This window comes from Euleptes europaea, chromosome 9, assembly GCF_029931775.1.
Source record: "Euleptes europaea isolate rEulEur1 chromosome 9, rEulEur1.hap1, whole genome shotgun sequence".
Lineage (NCBI taxonomy): Eukaryota > Metazoa > Chordata > Lepidosauria > Squamata > Sphaerodactylidae > Euleptes > Euleptes europaea.
This window is the reverse complement of record NC_079320.1, coordinates 52132890-52138889: the sequence shown is the minus strand read 5'-3', so window position 1 is coordinate 52138889 and position 6000 is coordinate 52132890.

Genomic DNA, 6000 nt, shown 5'->3' with positions numbered 1-6000 from the left:
CCAGAGAAACTGATCTCTGTAGTCTGGAGACCCAATTGAAACTTTAGGAGAACTCCAGCCTTCACCTTGAGGTTGACAACCCTAACTACACAAGTAGCATTCATTAAAGTGGAACTTGCACAACAGATGTTCCTGGTGGAGCGTGCCCCAGGTGTTTCAATTACATTGTGAAGTTTCAGATATTTCAGTTAGTGGTGGTGGTGATAAGAGTCTGATGCTGAATTGGAATCGGTATAATAATCATGCAGAATCAACAGATGTTCCAGAACTGCTTTATTCACAGATAGGGTTGCCAGCTCCGAGTTGGGAAATACCTGGAAATTTTGGGGGTGGAGCCTGAGGAGGGTGGGGTTTGGGGAGGGGAGGGACTTCAATGCCGTAGAGTCCAATTGCCAAAGCGGCCATTTTCTCCAGGTGAACTGATCTCTATCGGCTGGAGATCGGTTGCAATAGCGGGAGATCTCCAGCTAGCACCTGGAGGTTGGCAACCCTATGCATAACTAATCTGTTCAACATTTCAGGCAGAAGCTCTATCTTACTGGATGGCTTTTAAAATAAGCATACTGTTTTATTTATTTATTTATTTACTTACTTATTTTGCACCGCTTTCCTTCAGTCACTCAGTGAAGATCACTTGTGCTGTGGTGGCAGCTGCTCTCAAAGCAACATTTTTTTAAAAAAATCTGCTTAGCCAATCAGGTCTCCAGTGGCCAATCAGAAGGCCTCATGGACAAAAGTCCCATCTGGTCCCACCCACTTTCTAAAAACATTTGGCAGGCACTGGGAAAGGTTATGGCAGGCACCATGATGCCCCCAAGCACCATGTTGGGGTCCACTAGCCTACATCATCTCGCCGAAAAGTAAGGGATCACAGTATATTGTCTCTTGTGGACTGTGAATTATAGAGGTAGATCATGATGGGTAGCCGTGTTTGTCTGTCAATAGCAGTAGTAAAGAGCACAAGTCCAGTAGCACCTTAAAGACTAACCACATTTCTGGCAGGGTGTGAGCTTTCGTGAGCCACTGTCTGAAGAAGTGAACTGCGGCTCACGAAAGCTCATACCCTGCCAGAAATGTTGTTAGTCTTTAAGGTGCTACTGGACTCTTGCTCTTTTCTACTGTGAATTATAGAAACTGAGCTGAATAGTTCTGCCACTTAAGTATGCTCAAGTTAAGCAAAATTATGCAGTCGCTCCTCTGCAACTCTGCACCAGTAAATCTGCGCTGTACCTGATCCTCATCTCCCCTCAACTACCAAGAAATGAGTGTGCCAGTGTTCTTTCTACATCCAGCCTCATTGTACATTTCTTTCTGTTCCCCTTTTATCAAGGAGCTGGACTGAGTGGTTGCCGGAAAGGAGGTGATTTTCACTGTCTCCCTCCTCCTACTGCAGACCCCCAATTCATTGCTCAGGATGCTCTGTTGTCCCCTGGGAGCGGCATTATGGAGAACCCAGTGGGCTGCAGGATGAGGTGGGACACAGAAAAGCCCCATTCTGCTGACGGAAATGCCTTCTGTCAGAGAAATATGACCGCTGGATTCAGCCCAAGGTCTTGGGAAGAGAGATAAAGTCTGCTAATGCTGCTAGAAGGGGAACTTTCTCTATCTTCATGCACTTATTTAGACAATGGATAACTACAGAAACCAGCATTCACTATGAAACTGAACACAAACTTTGGACTTGGTTACCCTCAAAAACCATCAGCACAACATTCATTCATATTCAAGAGCAATGGCTAACTTGTTGGAAAAAGCAGCATTTGATGTTTAATTGGGAACATTTGCAGGAAGAAGAAAGTACAAGGGTAGATATCATTAGCTGAGATTAAAATAGACCAAATGTTATTTTGGCATAAAATGCAAGCGATGAATGCCAGTATAGCAGCAGTTGTTCAAAACCTTCTTCTAAGCAATCCTACGAGAAGGTAGGGTTGCCAACCTCCAGGTAGTTGAAGCTGAAATAAATCACACCTCTATACCTAAGGATAATGCAAGCCAAAATCAGTATAGGACAAAAATGCCACACAACACACTTGATCAGATTATAACCAAAATATAGTTTGTCAAAATTTTCAAAATGCTATCTATCTATCTATCTGTCTGTCTGTCTGTCTGTCTGTCAGTTTCAGTATGTCGATCCACTTCAAAGCAGTAACTTTCCAAGTGTAGGCACACATGCACAGAGGATCTTTCTAGATATTAGACCATTTCAATTCCATTTCTTCAGTGTACTACTTATAATTCATATCCAGTCTCAATAACTCACATGCTAAATTGCGTCTTGGAATGTTATGTCAAGCTCGTGGCAACAGCAAAGTGGTGTCACCAGGTAGTAGCTGGTGATCTCTTGTTATTACAGCTGATCTCCAGCCGATAGGAATCAATTCACCTGGAGTCAATTTACCATTTTGGCATTGAAATTTACCTCTTTGACTCTATGGCATTGAAGGCCCTCCCCTCCCCCCACCCTCCTCAGGCTCCACCCCCAAAATCTCCAGGTATTTCCCAACCCAGAGCTGGCAACCCTAGGAGAAGGCCATGATCAGCCAGCTGAGATACGTCCTAGCAGAACTCTAATCACCCTGAAGTCATACTTCATAAGTTACTCGTTGCCCTTATGAGGAGTGGTAGGTAGATCAATCTTATTTGCAACTCAGACCCTGCTTTAAGAGCAGACCATACCCTTCCCATTTTATGTCTAGATATATTCTAAAAAGATTAATCTTTAAATAGTGTTTGATCAGAACTAGTTTAAACAGTAAGCTCAATTTTCTTACTGGCATGGTTACACCCTTCTGGCTAGAGCAGATATGCTGGAATTATAGTTGCCAAGAATGTGTAGAGGAGGAATGTTAATTATTTTTCTTATTGTTTTCCTGTCTTTTTGTAATAAACGGGCATGATGATATTTCAGTTAAGGAAAGTGATTACAGATGGGCACAGAACAACACGTACAGGCACTTAGAAATGTGTCTATTGAAAAAGCTACAAGATGGAAACTGCCTTTGTACTCATTTTTCTGCCATTCAGCTTTACCAAACATACCAGACTGAGGCATAGTCTTCCTGTTTAGGCCCTCTGCCAACCTCAAACATAAGCAGCATAAACAAGAGCAGCTAAAAAGTATAAACACATATAAGGTTATGGTCTACATAAAAGTATTCCAGGGAAAAGCAATACAAAAGAAATAAAGAACAGCTCTTTTATCTGGTTGAAGGTAGGGCTGTCAATTCGGTTCGGTCCGAACTGAAAATCAACCGAATTTCCCCTGATTCGGTGATTTTCAGTTCGGACGGATCCGAACTCAAATCTGGCGGGCAACCGGGGGGGGGGGGGGCGAATTCAGCGAGTTCAGGAGTTCGCGAATAAATTCGGCCAATTCGGCCCCTTCTTCAGGGGAGCCCGCTGAAAGGCGCGGGCTGCCCTTTAAACTGATCTGCGCCTCCCAGCTGGGAGGCTCAGATCAGTTTAAAGAGCATCCCGCCTCCCTTCAGCGGGCTCCCCTGAAGGGAGGCGGGCTGTCATTTAAACTCATCTGCGCCTCCCGGCCGGGAGGCACAGATGAGTTTAAATGACAGCCCGCCCCCCTTCAGGGGAGCCCGCTGAAGGGAGGCGGGCTGTCATTTAAACTTATCTGTGCCTCCCGGCCGGGAGGCACAGATGAGTTTAAATGACAGCCCGCCCCCCTTCACGGGAGCCCGCTGAAGGGAGGCGGGCTGTCATTTAAAATCATCTGCGCCTCCCGGCCGGGAGGCACAGATGAGTTTAAATGACAGCCCGCCCCCCTTCACGGGAGCCCGCTGAAGGGAGGCGGGCTGTCATTTAAACTCATCTGGGCCTCCCGGCCGGGAGGCACAGATGAGTTTAAATGACAGCCCGCCCCCCTTCACGGGAGCCCGCTGAAGGGGGGCGGGCTGCCCTTTAAACTGATCTGCGCCTCCCAGCTGGGAGGCTCAGATCAGTTTAAAGGGCCCCCGCGAGCCTTCAGGGAATCCCTGAAGGCGCGCTTCGGCCGAATTTTCCCCCGAACTCCGGATCCCCCCGAATTACCGGGGATCCGAAGCGGGGGAGTTCGGACTTCGGCACGTACCGATCCCACAAGGGTCAAATTCGGCCGAATCCGAACTGTACCGAATTTTTTTTTTTTTGGCAGCCCTAGTTGAAGGAACAGACTAATAGGAGCCTGATAAGGCAATCCTAAGAACACTTTCCTGAGAGTAAGCCCCATGGAACAGAGTTTAGTAAATTTCTGGATTAGGTTTTAAGAGCTGTCCTAAATGCTTACATCCAAGTGGAATTCAGGTCATGGCTGATTTCTAAAGCTCAAGTCAACCTGGGAGTCATGCCCACAGATCTACCCCCTTTCCCCCACCAAAAAAGATCCACTTGATCTATAAAGGTAAAGGTAGTCCCCTGTACAAGTACTGGGTCATTATTGACCCATGGGGTGACGTCACATCATGTTTACTAGGCAGACTGTGTTTACGGGGTGGTTTGTCATTGCTTTCCCCAGTTGTCTACACTTTACCCCCAGCAAGCTGGGTACTCATTTTACCAACCTCAGAAGGATGGAAGGCTGAGTCAACCTTGAGCCGGCAACCTGAAACTGACTTCCGTCGGGATCGAACTCCGGTCATGAGCAGAGCTTGAACTGCAGTATTGCAGCCTACAACTCTGACTCATGGGGCTCACTGCCTGATCCATAGGGGACAGGTAATGATTAGTGAGAAATAAAGAAAAGCATCTCTGAACATGCTCAGAGACATTCTAATTTTTTCATGTTCCAGAGCTGACATCAGGTTTATGATAAGATAGAGGCTGACTAGATAGACATCTCCTAACTTGATTCTGATTCCATCTAGAGAAGATACTGGTCATAGCCCATACACTACTTAGAAGTCCAGAGGAAGGGAGGCTCTTGTTGTTGATCAGAGATTGGTGAGCAAGAGGATAGGGTAAAAGGGTCCACATAATAACATTTCACCACCTGATAGGCAGTTCTTATGAAGATCTTCTGTTCAAGTTCTACTGAAATGAACCCCTGCACGTTTGGCTATTTGCTTCAGTAGTGCTTGTAAAGGGGATATCACAACAGATCATGTTGCTAGTGTTTATGTCAAGAAAGCCACAATTAAAACTTTGGGACCTCAACACCCTGTTGATATTATTAGAATGTCAAGCCAAATAAGACCACACACAGATTTTGCTAGATATAGGAGATGTGTTTGATTGCACTGGTCTTACTCAGAAAGGAAAAGTTTTCTGTAATAACTATTCTACCAGATGGTCCACATTGTATAGAAACTGTCTTGTCATACCTAACTTTTACAGCAAGCAGTCTTTTTTTTTTTTTTTGGATATGCTGAGTGATGCAACTTCATGATCTGCATAAGAATTGCTACCAAAATTGCTGAAATTTTAAGTGAAACTACAGGTTCCTTCTTTGGTGAATTTTTTATAGAAACGTCAAGGAATCTGCAGAGATTTTGAGAGAAGTTAAGAGAAACGTTTATAAACTTTGCTAGAGCTTTGTTTGTACCAGAATTTGGGTATGTTTCAAAATATCTAGGAAACCATTCAAATGAAAAAAGAGCCCTGCAAAACAAAAGCAAAGCAAAGCAAAACAAAAAGCTGCAAAGTCCACAACAATATTTCTCCTTCCCCTTTAAGGCAAGAAGTTCTTGCCTTTGGGAAGAGGCAATGGGGGTGTCTTTGCTATGTTTTGGTGTTGTTACAGTATTCTTTCAGCTGGATGGGTTAATGACATAATAATAAGGTAGGGTTGACTTGGGCACTGGTGGGAGTTTTTCGGGGTGGAGCCTGGGGAGGGCGGGGTTTGGGGAAGGGAGGGACTTTAATGCCATAGAATCCAATTGCCAAAGTGGTCATTTTCTCCAGGTGAACTGATCTCTATTAGCTGGAGATCAGTTGTAATAACATCCCCTGGAGGTTGACAACCCTATAATAAGGTAAGATGTTGAACTGGAACACCTTGCAATT